At 32.7% G+C, this 15,717-nt stretch overlaps 1 pseudogene; it reads right to left on the bottom strand.

Moving 5' to 3' along the window:
- Nucleotides 1-475: 475 nt before the first annotated feature.
- LOC128162631 (putative amine oxidase [copper-containing]) lies at nucleotides 476-2,741 on the bottom strand (annotated as a pseudogene).
- Between the last annotated feature and the right edge of the window lie 12,976 nt (nucleotides 2,742-15,717).

Genomic DNA, 15,717 nt, shown 5'->3' with positions numbered 1-15,717 from the left:
CTGTTCACATGTAATTATTTGCCTCCGTTTATTTTACCTCTTTCGTCCTTGATTCAGCGGGCGAATTTTAATGTCTCAAGATACCTATTTTCAAACACAACTTTGTCAGGGATTTAAGACAAGTTTAAGGCGGGGAAAAACATTCAAAAGTGAAGAAGCGAGGACTAAATAACACGGGACGAAAATAACCCTGTATTCAGTTTCTATTAAAGGAGGTTAGACGCTTTTGATATACCTATACATACTTGTAATATAAGGCAAAATACATTTGTCATCCAATACGCCAGTCATAACTATATCATCATTTTCTATCAATGTAAGCGTTGCAGATTATCAGTGCCAACGTAGACATACTTCTACATTGTAAGCAGTAATATTTAGTAAAAGCAAAGAAAAATATAAAAGAGTAAAATTGAAACAAATTATCATATTCCATAATTCTCAACACAAACGTTGGGATGAATACAGTGTAATTTTAATGGCCAGGCCTTGGAATAAACATCTCCGGATTTTTCGTTAAATCTTCAACAGAACATGACTTCGGGGGTTTACAATCAATGCTATTTGATGTGCTATTCGCAATAATTCTCAGAGGACTGTATGGGCCATCGTACTGCAGACGTACATTATCGCCGATTCCAACGCTAGGGTTTTCTGGGAAGTAATTAAACGGAAGTAAGTAGAAACTAACTTCCAATCCGGGGGTGGTTGAAATAGGCGTGTCCTCCTTGCGAGGGATGTGATGCACTCCTAATGTAACCCAAGCTACCAAGTCCTAGAAAAGCAGATGGTATCTTCAAACATTTGGTTTTATTTTATTACTAGGTATACCTACCTGTTACATATCTTTAAAAAGAGTAAACACTTGTTTATCAAAAGAAATTCAAACCTCATTAATGATATTTTCGTTTCCTATGAATCCTTCGAAGTCGACCGTCGGGTTTTCTCCGTCATAGGTGACGTACTTTGTTGAGCTGTACGGTTCGTTTTCCTTGCGCTTTGTTACAGCCATTTGATACCTTGTCCAAGAGCATCCTGGTTCATTTCCAACGCCCTCGGGTAATACTTGTTTTGCAAAGCCTTTGGGAAGTAATCTGTAAGCTCTATAATTTCCAAATTCGGCGATATTATCCTCATTGTAAAATACGTAGTACTTCGGAATGTCAAAGTCAAACTTAAGAGCGGCATCTCTCTCTGTTGCGTAATCTACTTTCACTATTTTTTCTTGAACCCAGTTTGATGGAGAAATCGCTTTTGAGAAAGTATTTGGTACTTCATCAATTTCGATGCTGTAAGTTGAATAACTATTTCGAGTTCCTCCAATATCCAGATCAACTTTGAAATTAAAGAAGTGATTGTGAAGGGTGCCCCGTGCCTGTTGATTGACTTGAAATCCATATTTAGGATTTGCAGTTTTGAAGGATGAAGCTGTAACTCCAGATAATGTTACTTTAGTTTCAAAGGCTCCGTTTTGGTGAAATGTGAAATCAAATATATAGTCATAATTATCCAGAGTTCCGATCATCCGAAGAATCAGTACTACATTTGGCGCACCTTCGAAATAACCGGAAGGGAATTCTTCATCAGCATAATGACGTCGAAGTGGAATTCCAGTATTGTGTTCAAATACACATATTGTTTTTTGCTAGTGAATGGTTTATTTGACGTTTCTGAGATCCATGTGGCGTCTTTAAATGTGGCATTTTAGGGACAATCAACACCAAGGACCAGGGTTCTCATATTACGACCAATCATCACAATACTATCAAAGTAATTAGCAAACCTTCCAAATGGTTCCGAGGAAGAGTAAAAAAACACATATTTCTTGAAGACCCAATTCATAAATTATCAAATCACCCTTATACCTTATATCATACAACTGTGGACCGTGAGTAGGAGATATCCCAAAACTGAATTTCCAGTGATCTGAAGTCACCGTCTGATCTTTGATCGAATAACGTTTGCCATCGGGTTCGTCGTTGATAATTTTTGTCAACATTTTCGTCAATTATGCGCATCTGTGGAAATTCTACATTTAGTGGGGTGACCTGGTTATTATCCCACTTATCCTTGAAGTCATCAAGTGATTCAAACAGTTGACCGTTGTACCAAACACAATCAGTCTGAGGAGTAGAGGTTCCATTAATTTTAGCTAAAACTACGAAGTCTACTGGATGTAGATTTCTTGGCTCCATTAACTGCAAAAACGGGACCCATAATCCTCGATAGTTTTGTCCCTCAACGCCAGCAATAACGGCTGGAAAAGGACTGACATTTTCCACGCCCAGACAGGTCTTCCCACAGTTTAAAATCGTTGCATGGAAACTTTCTTCCAAAATATTGCCAACGGTACTTTCAGCTTCATTAAATACCACGTTCAATATATCGTTTAATTCGGGTTCTGTAAAAGGTCGGAAACTAAACTGGATGGAACGAGGAGGTCCACAAAACTGAGGTGGGGAAGATAACTCTACACAATACTCGTTCACTATCGGAGGCGTCCTTGCTCCCTCAAAAACTGTAACTAAGGCTCGTCAGGTCGGGGTCGACTGGAAATCTTCTTTCTTTTCCGGAGGAATAAGTTCCATTGAAAATATGTAGTTTGAAGCAAGAACAGCGTCGCTAGGTTTTACAATATTGAGTGTTTCTTGCGCATACATGAAATTCAATATTTTCTTGATTTCTAGTTTTGTTAAATCGTGAAAGCAAGGAGGGTGTGAAGGTTCACTGAGGTCAATTGTCTTTCCCTTTTTGCATTCTTGTAGCTTAGGCATGTTTTTACATTCTTTCATTTTGTGCAATTTTTTTTATTCGTGAAAATTAGGGATGTTTTTGTTTCCTTCCTCCAGCGGCTTATTTTGGTGTCCCTTCATTTCAGGCATTTTTGAACATTTTTTTGCGTGTTTAGCCGACACAACGGCAAGTAGGCAAGTAATTGATAAAAATACTGACAACCATCGCCAACACTTGAGATATTTTGCTTTAAAGGCTATATTTCCATTTGATTTCCCTGAAAAAAAAATCCAAATTGATTTAGTAACAACTTTTTTTGAGATGGTCACAACAATTGATTTCCAATTAAAACTGAATCAATATAAAATGATTTATTTACAGGAAAAAGGCCCTTCTGAAGGCCCGATTCGGGCCTGAGAATGTACTGAAAATCGGACGCTTTTAGATTTGGTTTTCGTCTTTTGACTTGAGGGGTCACACTGCACAGTTTTATCAAAAGCAAATTAAATAAGAATAATTGGATGAAAATCGCATTAATTATTGTATAGAGTACACAAAAGCTGCAGTTAAAAATAAATGTCATTAAAATCAATGCGATTGATTTTGACTCTATACACATATATGTGCGTGACATTACCAAAGCCAAAAAGTTATTATTTACCTTGTTCTGAATCTATATATCTTAAATACGCTTATTTCTGTTAATTGTATTAATTTTTGTGTCCTTGAAATTTTACACAGTGCATATCTTTTACTTTTTGAAATGAAGTAATAAGGGGTTGGTCTTCATTTTTCTCTAGTTATGGCAAATTCGATTTGCCTTTTTGTATTATTTTCCAAGCTGACATTTGTCGATTTTAACTTAAAAACTTAAATAAAGCGAAAATAAACATTCGATATTGTTAAAATTGTTGCACAATTGTCAAAATCAGTACAATAAAAAGAAAAAACATCTATATAGGTATTAGTATCTATCCATGGAATATATCAGGTTTAAATTAATTATTTAGGTCTTCCGTTTCCAGATAATAGCGATTGTTTTTCTTTCTTTCTTATTCTTATTTTTCCCCCCTTTTTGTCGGCAGAATTTCTTAAAGATGTCTTGATCAATTTTCTTGAAATTTTTAGGGATATTAAAGAAAAATAATATCTCGAAGCGTTTTTCTGGTTTTCAAAATTTATTCCGGTCGTCCGTTTCATCCTGCAACTAAAACTTGTCACATCGAGACCTCAGAAACGAAACACTTGAACATCCAAACTTTGTTGGATGATAAACTTATACCTGTAGATAGGGTTAAATATTTCTTTTGGTTCGTCGTAGCTTCTGGTCGTCACCGGAGTACTTTAAAATTATTTTTTTACTTATCTTATTTATTTTACATGGAATTAATAAATTTGTATGAATGCTTACATATGTCATCTCTGCGAAGTTAAAGAAACAATTTCAAATATATAATTCAGTTTTTTAAACAAATATTTAATCGCCAAGATCTTTAAAATTGTAAAAACTGTAAATGTCAACAACAAGAAACTTACAAGGATGATAGACATGTGGTTGAAAATGTGTTTGAAGGGTTTCATTTTGTCGACCATTACTTCCGGTTCTCACCAGAAATATTCAAACAAATCATATTTTAAACATGTTTACTTAATTTCTTGGCTGTTTCATTTAGCATGATAAATAGTGATGTACACAAGGCAAATGTACAAATAAATACGGATTTTGTTTTAAGCACTTCCGTTCGTCAGTTTTCAGTCCCGACAAAAAAAACCTTGCCTCAACGAGATCTCAGATTTGGAATAGACTTAAACAACCAAACATTAAGGAAAGTTTGACTTATGTTTGCATGACAAAATCAAGCTTAATGTATTGTGTGTGGTTTTTCTAAAATTTGCCTAGTGCATTTCTCTTTAAGAAAACTTCTGCACGATTTTTTCTTTGTCTATTTATTTAATCCTATCACAGAAAACGACGGGCAAACAATTGGTGTTATAGTTTGATAGGTTTTAAAAACATTCAAGTAATTTTTAAAGACTATGTGCGGTATTATGCTTTTTTTTGGTGGAAGATAGTTGAAATCATATTGAAAATAATTGTGTAAAAGGTTATCACCACTGTGACATCATAATGTAGAAATGACGTCATGAAGATAGCGTTATTTTGCTAAATCAATGTTTTGTAGCAAAATATGGGTGTTTTCTAATGGTTTTTCAACTGGAAAACAGTGAGCGCGGGTTTGCTCAAGTATCATTTTTAGTATGATGTGTATAATTATATGAATGAAAATATATGTTAAATTCGTACTTGAGCAGACCTGCGTTCTATACTTCCGAATGCAAAATATGAAGAAAAAATGACAATATTTTCTTTTCTTTTTTTTGGCAAATGTGCGAAAATTGGATCATTTATGTGACGTAATAGATATACAGCGAATGAGCAATGGTGACTAAAATCAAGATTAAAGTGAGAAGCATCCTCTGTACTCTGATTTATTAAGATATGAATTTTATTCAATAGTATTCACAAATTGGTTAAAATTTGGGGCAGATAATTGACCATACCGAATATAGTCCTTTGGTTGTTCAAAATGTCTATTCTCGAAAGAGGGTTAAAAAGGCAGACGGCACTTTATCTAAATTCGTTAAGTAGAACTCTGTCAATACAATAATTTTTTAAAAAGAGGAAAGAACACAATACGGATTCTTATTCAGTGACAATGTTTGAGCAGTGAAATAAACCATTACTCATTTTTCTACAGTATAAATTAATCAAAAGATCGTGATATTGTTTATATATTGGAGAGAAGAACTTATTAATTAAGAAATTGTACTATTAATACTTATTAATTTTGTATCAACATTTCTTCACGTTATTGTGTATCCATTTAGTACACGACAGTTATTTCTTAATCTATCATAATAATTTAATGTACCTGACTGCTGCGCTCGCCCCATCAGTGAAACCACAAAACTATTTATCTTTTCTTCCGACGTTGATAAAATGAATACATTAATGAAAACAATAAAGTGCATTGTCATTCTTCTAAAGGTGCAATATTCAAGTTTAAAACAAGTGAATTATGTATTTAAATTCTATTTTCTTGACTGCACGTAGAATGTGCGTTAAGAGTTTTAATATTTCATCGTAAGGTATGTAAAATATCGTGCAGTTTTGGCGTAGTTTCATAAAACAGTAACAAAAACTTATTTTATTATGTTTCTCTTAATACAACGAGTCCACGATCATGACGATCATAACTCTAATAAGATTTAAAATCCGATAGGAAAACTACCTGTCTGAATAATTTCTTGTGGGAAATACTTTTATCCTATAAAAATATAATTCTACTAAAATTTTTGAAAAATCCTAGAGGAATTATGAAATACCCTGTAGGAAAATTATTTCTCTTTTGAGCTTTATTAGGTTCTTATGGAATATATATATATATATATATATATATATATATATATATATATATATATATATATATATATATATATATATATATATATATATATATATATATAAAAGGAATAAGGAATCATTCTTTGAGTATTATGAGGTGATAATTTTGGTCGGGGCGTGATCAAATCCAATAAAGCCCGAAGGGCTTTATGATAGATTTGATCACGCCCCAACCGAAATTATCACCTCATAATATTCAAAGAATGATTCCTAATTATTTATATTTATATAATTTTAGGCCATCGTACGATTAAATATTTAAATATAAATAAACAAACCCCGCTGGCGCCTCGATTTGGCGTCATTTGTATTATGAGTTATACAGTACAAAATCGATACGTAGTGTTATCACAGACAAAGACACTGGATAATGTAAATATATATATATATATATCATGATGGTGAGGGACATGTGAAGTTTTATTGCCCTGTCACGCGATTTTCTAGAACCAATCAGATAACGCGTAATATAGAATCATATTGAGGTATAATAATTATAGTGTTTAACCTGTCAAGTGCAAACACTAAAAACAAAAGTGGTTATACACCCTCTTGTCAATGGTCTGTTATTTGGTGGTACATGTGGATACATATGGATTTTAACTGCGTCTAAAGCATTAGATTAATGTTCCATTTGGTTTGGAAATCTACTTTTCGGCTTTTTCAACCAATTTTTTACACAGTATGGGCGGCATTTTATCGAGCACCTCCCAGTGTATGGAATGAATATATTTTAAACTTTAAGGAACAAGGTAATGTTCGTTTTCCCCATTTGGAATTTTTTGCTTTAGATTTATTCCTCCTGCATACATGAATTATGTGTTAATATCCTCCTCTTGACCCTAGTTATTAATATCACCTGTAGGACAAACAATTGTTATTTTTTACATTTATTTAGATTACAACCGCTCCTCTGCGAAACACTATATAAGTCTGAACATCTTGAACAATCAAACAACATCGCAAATGGAGTCATCAATTAGAACTAAGGTTAATAACATGAAATCAATTTCCCAATTGCAGAAAAAAACAATACAAAGTATAATCATTTATAACCAACTTGTGAAATAAAATATATTTATTGATCAGGAAAACTATTCGAAATTCTGATTTTTCAAAATGCTTACATTGATTTTAACTTTTTGTTTTTGTTTTTAATAATTATTTTATGCCGTGTTAGAATCGACAAAACAGACAACACCACCTGTGATCTCTGATCTAGAAACGAGGTTTAGGGTTGTCGCTGCTCGCCTCTTATAAAGGCACTCTGTGAATGTGTTATGAGCCAAAATCGGTCAAATAAAATAAAACAGGAGAAGTGAGATAGACAGATTGACAGACTGATCACTAAAAGGCGCTAGCGAAGCATGTCCTAATAAACACTTTAGTTTTATAAACTACATAACTAGCAAAAATGTAAACGAAAACGGTGCTTTTTGTAAGTCGGGGTTTTCAATGTAAGCACTACTAGATATATAAATAAATAAATAATATAATACTTTGTTTTCATTTCAATAAATTAATGATTTCAGTAACATGTACCCAATTTTTAATAAACACGCAAAAAAAAGGGACCGTACCTAGTCACATTAGTGCATTGATTTGTTAAAACCATAAATGCTTTTAAAAAATTACACTACAAAAAGAAAAAAGAAATAATTTTAGACATTTTATTTACATCAACAAAATATTTTCTCCTCTATTCTAAAGAAAACCGATTGTGATTCATAGCTTTAAAAAACTGACCGGGCAGAAATCTACACGACCATGTTCAAATCAGTTTAAAGATCGGTACAACAATTAGCAACTTAAGAAAAGTAAATTACGGCCTGCACGAAATAACCATAATGATGTCAGACTCAAATTCAATGCGACTTATAGGACGACTTATCTATATCGTTTATTTCATGTAATGATGTACATTAAAAAAATTGGGTTACTTTTACCTAATTTTAATGACTAATTCAATATTTTGTTGAAAGAAAGATCATTACCAAACGCGGTAACGCGCGTTACGTTTCTGCAAAGTCGCAAATTAAACTTCATATCCCGCATGAATTACCAAAGAAAGCATTTTATAATATACATGTAAATGCTTGCAAATAATGCAAAATCATCTGATTTGATGATCAATGAAATCAAACTTACCCATAATGAAGCCTCAAAACATGACTGGATAATGGACATTTTGTATCCTATTTATAGCTGTGATGGTCTTCTGCCAATTAATCAGTGGTATATATATATATATATATATATATCTAATAAAATTAGTTGCGGTTGCATAGACATTAAAAGATTAAAAGTACGAGGGTTGATCCAAAAGTAATATCATAGAAACTTTAAAATCGTAAAAAAAAACCAAAAATCCGCATGAAGTGACACAAATTCGTTTTTTTTTTTTATAAATTTATACTTGTGTCAATTCAGATCTGAAAATAAAAATTTGGTGCATTATTTGAAAAAGAGTGAGTTGAGTAAAGTCGCCGCAGGCCTGTGACGTCATTTCTGGGTTCTTGGCGTTATTTTTTAAAAGCTTCTAATTAATTTAGTCTTTAACAAAAAGAAGATCAGGGAATAAGATGGTGCAACTGCCCATTTGGTTAAGTCGTAAAATACAATTTCAAATATAACATTTTTTTTTAATTAAATATATTTGATATGTTACAATTATAATACAAGTTTACAAAAGGGTAATTTCTAACTTTCAAAAATTTCAAAAAACGATCAGAAAAAATAACAAATCCTCAGGTTTGGGTGGTATCGAACCCACAACCTAAAAACCCAAGCTCTATAGGATGTACTAGATATGATGTACATCAATGTTGATATGTTTTGATCAGGATATAATCATATCTGATCAACAAAATTTTCAACACATTTGTGTGTTTGTTTGATGTGTAGGTAGGAGAACGAGGAGGCAAAAATCATATTATGTAATAATACAATGCCCACCAGAAACGCGGTACATTGTGCGACATTACTATTGGATCAGTATTTTGATATATTAGGAACGCCGTTGCGTAACATATTGAAAGACTAAAATATATGCGCCCATACCTTTGCATTAATGAGACTGTATCTTTCCAAAAATAATGTTTTAATGATTATATGTTACCATTTGCTGTTGCCCTTCATGACATGCTAGGAAATTAAACAATGAAAATTTACATAAAGTTCTAAGAATAATTTGTTTCAATTTACAAATGTGCAACAAATTAGATGGATTTCAATGAAAGAAACCAGTAAATAATCAATAGTATTGAACAAAAAAATCATCATTCTGAGTAACTGTTGTTCACTTTACATGTATGCGTTGCTGTGTACATGTTTGTAATTTGTTTTGATAATTGGGCTTTATACTTTTTCTTTTCTGTAACGAAACGAGAAAGTGCACATTAAATGGTTCAAAATCTAAATTTGCAGCCATCAACCTAAGGACTTGGAAAAGTTTATGTATAGAAATTACCTGAATTGTTTTCTATGTGATTTGCTATAAATGCATATTGTCATGTTTGAACCTGACATTTTGGACAGGTTTTAACTTGTTATAATAATCTCGATACAAAGCTCTGCTCAGAAAAAGTCTGAAATGTCCGCAACCATCAAGCCCTGTCAAAAAGAAATGATGATTTTTAAGTTCTTGTTTTTAAATAGTTCTTTGTCTTAATCAGCCATCAACATTTTCCCTCTGTACATTGAATGGTCAATTTTAAATTGCTAGTATGATTTAAATGGAATGCTTTTTAAACAGAAATTTTAAACAAAATACATGTAGATTTGCAGTGTTATTTTAATTTAGTTAATTACATTTCAAAATCCTTGAAAAGGTAATGGTAATATTGTATGCTTGGAATATTAACCCCTTTCGCTCACACAAATATCTGGGCAAATTCAAGATAGGCGACCCCGTTTGCAAGTCAAGAAGAGCAAAATAACACGGGGTGAAAATAACCCAATTTAAGTACATGTATTTGTGGTTTTGTTTTAGTTCAATAACTCATTAATACAACATCAACCAAGTGCAATGAATACTTATGCTAAAGTGTATGAACACGCGGTGTGATGGTAAGGGTCATATAATAATGTCAATGTCTCATTTTCCCATACACATTTATCATATTTGCTAATTGATGAAGCTCTTTTCGTTAAGCATCAGTTTAACGGTTCAATTGAAACAAGAAAAACCGGTGTATTATCCAGAGATATGGCTTAATGTCCTTTTCCCCAGCCACAAGGATTAGGGAACATTAAAAAGGATAAATGCAATCCTTACTGTGTGATTAATGCAAACCTTATTTCTCCATTATAAGATCTAATAGCCAGATGTTCTAAATCTTAAATCTTTATGGAGATTTTTCTTACTGGATGCGATCTCGTTGCAAGCATCCAAAAAGGGTTTCCTTTTTTATAAATGATAAGATAAAATCTTAAAAGAATTAAAAGATGAATATTTAAACAGATTGGAGCTCCACCTCTTGAACTCTCGCCTTCGAAACTCACTCTTCTACCAGTAAGAGGCTACCGTGCTATCCAAATGACAAGTGCACTTACAATAAAGCGCATTGAAGTTCTCAGGACGGCATCCAATTTAAAGCCTTTGTTTACTGTCATCCTAATTCTGTACAAAATGGTGGAAAAGATAAAAGACGCATTATACATTTAGAAAACTCCTGTGAAAATCAACATTAGGCTGCTATCTAAAATATGAAAAATGTATGACAATTTCAAGGTTTTCCCTATGGCATGTGACAGCTACAGTACAGCTCACGAGTATCCCGACACCCACCGTGTAAAACAGTGGAAAATGGTCTGTGTCGCACCGTGCACACGGTGTGACACCGTGTATGTGTATTGGAAAATTGAAGAAAAAACACCGTGTCGCACCGTGGCCGCCTGTGTAACTCCGTGGCCACTGTGTTACTCCGTGGATATCGTTACCTGAGACGTCGATAGAAATAGCGTATGTTTAGAAATAAAGAAACTATGGCTAAACAAGGGTTGAAACATATATATCCTTTTCACATTTAAAAAAAAAAAGAATGTCAACTTAAGTTGCACGGACCCAGAAAATTGTCGAGGCTGTTAATTTTTTGTGATCTGAAAACTCGACGTAAATGGGTACCTTTTAATTCATTTGTACTTAAATAAATTGAAATAAATTCACCAAAATATTTAATAATCAATTAATATATAATCAAAATTCAAATCAATTTAATTCATCTTGTTTTGTTTTTCTAAACACACGTGATGTTGTAACTGACGATCCTATTAAAATGTCGGGAGCTTAAACGTCTTATTTCTGTTATCTGTAAACACTTTCTGATTTATCAATTAATTTACAGCCTTACTTTAAACCAATTAAAAATGAGAAATGAAAACATTTCAGATGATGTTTTTCTAAAAAAAAAAAAACATGTGCTGTTGATGTGCTGTGGTAAATAACAACCCCATATTACCAGTGACTCGAATAATTTGGACTTCAGCTATTTATGTAGCAATAAATAAACAAAAAATCACTTTTATATTATAGATTATAGATAAATACATGAAAAAACCCTTGTTAAATCATATTCAAGCACTGTACATGTATTAAAAATATACCCGCATTTCATAAAATAATTTTCAACTTTATTTCCGTATAGCTGGTAATGGCCTCGTGATTTCACATGAAAAACATCACTCGTGCGATGTACGGAAGCTGATCAGATACACAGCATTGTCTTTCATCTTGGGTTCTATACACAACAGGTGTTATTGTCTGTCTTGTTAAGTGTCATTGGAATTTACAACTAACTTTGTGTATATTTGGACGTCTGAACAGGTGTACTCGAGATGCCGTTATTCACACCTTTCCGCGAGTTTGGTAACTCATCACAACCCGTCGTGTGTATGGTCTGAATATATCTTACTTCTACTTTGTTAGTTCAATGATTTTTTCTAATCTCTAACAAACAAACAAAATTGTCTGTAGATATGTACACAAACAACTACACGTAAGACTATCGGCGCGTGGATCCGGAGAACAATTCAGCAACTCTATAAATGCGGGAATTTCAAAGTATTAACTTGCGATAAGAAATTATTTACCGGGTACACATACATGTATGTACGAAAAAAACCGGATTGATTAAAAAGATGATGAGATAATACCGGTCACTTTTTGCAAGCATTTAGAACACACAACTTTATTGATGTGAAATAGCGTCGAAATTTTAACGAAAAATCTTATTGCATCGTGAACTTTACAAACTTTTAGTCATTGTGTTGAAATCGTTATTAAAACCATGGATCTAAAATAAATGAATTAAATTTATTCAAATAGAACTCTGATAATTCTAAAATGATTGCACAAAAGTACAGAGAGAGAGAGAGAGAGATAGATTTTGATTTTACAACGTAATATTCCAACCCTCATACATGCAGTATAAGAATAAAGAAACTAAACATTTCAAACACTGAATACTTCATTCTTAAACATTTTTCTATTTTGCGAACTTAAAAAAACAATAGAACGGCATTTTTCCATATCATGGAAGGAGCACGTGGTCTATCTCGCGGGCTGATTTGATTGACAGGGATAGCACGCGAACCCTGACTGCATATATTCTATCGCAATTTTAGGGAAAAGGGTTCAATATAATGGAAACTACAAATCTAACTTATTACACTGAATTACAAGTAAAATGTACTTAAATCAAACTCATACTGGTATTCTCTCTCTCTCTCTCTCTCTCTCTCTCTCTCTCTCTCTCTCTCTCTCTCTCTCTCTCATGACGATCATTAAACAATCAAACAGTAATTATTGCAATACTGAGTAAACTGTAGTTTCTTGGAACACAAATAATTTCTAAACTCAAGTTGCAATAAAGATGAAATAAAAAAAATATCAAGTACCGATCCACGGATTCTTAGCGCTATGAATATGTACCGAGATGTACTACATTGACAAGTACATCACGCATATGTATAAAAGAAAAAAAATTGAAAATATATTAGATATAAAGCTGTATAATTATATCACTTAGAGAAAGTACATTTGTTTTCGACAACCCGTTAGATATGTTATCGTTGAATAGAGTATAAGTGAGAAAAGATCACAGTTATGGTTCTATGCACTATTGAAACTGCCAAACTACAGTAACTACGATTACTACTACGTTTAAAAACGGACTGAAACAAAAACTTATGGAACTGTTTATTTGAATGATAAAAGGAAAAGAAAGTGTAAATGTTTTAATTGATCAAAGCTTTATGTCGGCGATATCGATTTTTAATATCAACAAAAATCAACCGTAACAATCACATACGTCTGAAAATTGCGTGCCTAAAAATTTTATTTATTTCTATTTTTTGTCTTTTTCTTTCATTCTCTTACGTACATCAATAAATATTTTATTCTTTATAAGTTTTATTCCTAAATCCTCCTTTTTTCACAGGTAAATACCGCGTGTCACACCGTGTTATTGTCCGTGTTGCATCGCGTTGCACCGTGTCGCACCGTGTTTTTTCTTGTTCTGTGGCCGTAACAGAGAACAATAGATCAAAGGTACCGACACTTCCACGCTCAGCGTGGACTTTCAAACACGGTGGTCGGTGTTTTTGTCGGGATACTCGTGAGCTGTACTGTATCGTGACCCATGTTTGAACCCACATATGGAATAAATAATTTCAAACAGTCACGTGGGTTCTATCCAGGTAGTCTTGTCAAATGTGCTCACTGTAAAACACTGGCACGTTTTAAATCGTTTTCCATCGACGTTGTATGGTCAGGAATGTTTGTTTGATCACTATAATGGTAATATGCAACTTCAAAGATTTTTTTTCAGACATAAAAAAATGCAAAAAGTATAATTCAACAAAAGCGCCAATCGATCAACCAACAGAAAAGTGTTGATTTAATTAGATTATACCTATAGGCGTTTAAAAATCCTCAATTGTTTAAATTGTATGCTAATTTTGGTAATTTCAAGCGTGCATATAAATCAGAAGAATCCATCAGTGATTAAATATTACGGGAAAAAGGCAGTTTGTTAATATTTTGTACATAAAAACGGCACTGAAAAAGGGCCCACTCTCTATAGCTTTAGTGCACTAGTCTTGTTCTTTTTTTCTTTCGAAGACGAACGGAACCTAGCGCGCTGGCTACAAGGTCGCTTGAGATACAGGTGGAATACAGTTCAATGACAATTTGAGAAGATTGAGACGATACGCGTTGTCTAGATATACACGTATATAATAAGCACAAATATTGCAATAACTCTCAAATTGACATATACCTGTCCATAATGATTAATATAGATATACATAAAAAATTGTATATCTGTATACATGTATATATTGTCAAAAAGAGTCAAATTAATGCACACAAAACTGACAAAAAGTTCGAATCAACCCGTGCGTATGTTTCTATTCACTACGTTTGTATATCAAACATATGGCACTTTTCTGAGTTAACATAACAAGTCAACAAGTTTTAAGATCTGTTTCTTGTTAATAACTTGACAAATGACGGTAATGCTACCTGACCAATGGATATCTTTTACGAAATAGATACATCGACACATTCATATTGTAAGGTACTTTGAAATAAACAATAAATGTGAATACAGTTCTAGTATTTTTTATTTTTATATTGTTTTGGGGTTTTTTTATTTGAAAAACTGTTACGTAACGGCGTAGCACAGAATGTGTTTTAATCAAAACAAACCTTTTTAAGACTGTAAATATAACTGAGTTAGAGTTATCTCCTGTATTTTCTTTGCTACAGAGACAATACAAGGAAGTCATTCTATCGTTAAACCAGGTCCGTAGGACATTTATCATTTTAACGATAGAACATTCTATCTACACTCTCCATAGAAATACGATGTGAATTTCTTGCATGGAATTAAATATTTCCTTGCCTTTAGTCTATGTTTCCACAATATCACATTGCATGGATAAACTAAAACGATAATACAAATATTCTTTTCATGTATATTTATGATATCTTATGAGAGACATTATAAACTAACAAAAACATTTCAACTTTTGCCTTTTCTGATTTGAACACCGTGATGAACCTCCCGTGATTTAGTGCAGCCCACTCTTTCATAAACCTTTGATTATTAACGAGTCAAATGTATATCTCTACTTTTCATTCAATAAACGCATAACATATGTTTACCATTCCAAATTAACGCACAAGTGCATATCCAATCGTGATTTATACAAAAACAATATTGTTAATCATGAGAAACTTTCTAAAAAGATTATCACCTCTTCGTTTTGTCTGTATGTGTATTGTTAACACAGCTCGTCTAGGGGTAAAATGCCCGTTTCATTGTTGGTATCTTGTCCGTGTTGATATTTGCAGGCAGTTATTTGATACCTGCAGGTTAGGTATTAACGAAATATCGATATTCTCCAGCAGTGCTGATAATTAAACTATGTTTTCTTTAACTAATTGTTATATATAGTTGTCACTATTATTACACAATTTCTACATTTCATTTTTAAAAATGAAGGTTTTAGGA

The sequence above is a fragment of the Crassostrea angulata genome, chromosome 9 (genome assembly GCF_025612915.1).
Source record: "Crassostrea angulata isolate pt1a10 chromosome 9, ASM2561291v2, whole genome shotgun sequence".
Lineage (NCBI taxonomy): Eukaryota > Metazoa > Mollusca > Bivalvia > Ostreida > Ostreidae > Magallana > Magallana angulata.
This window is presented reverse-complemented; position numbering and strand designations above follow the sequence as displayed.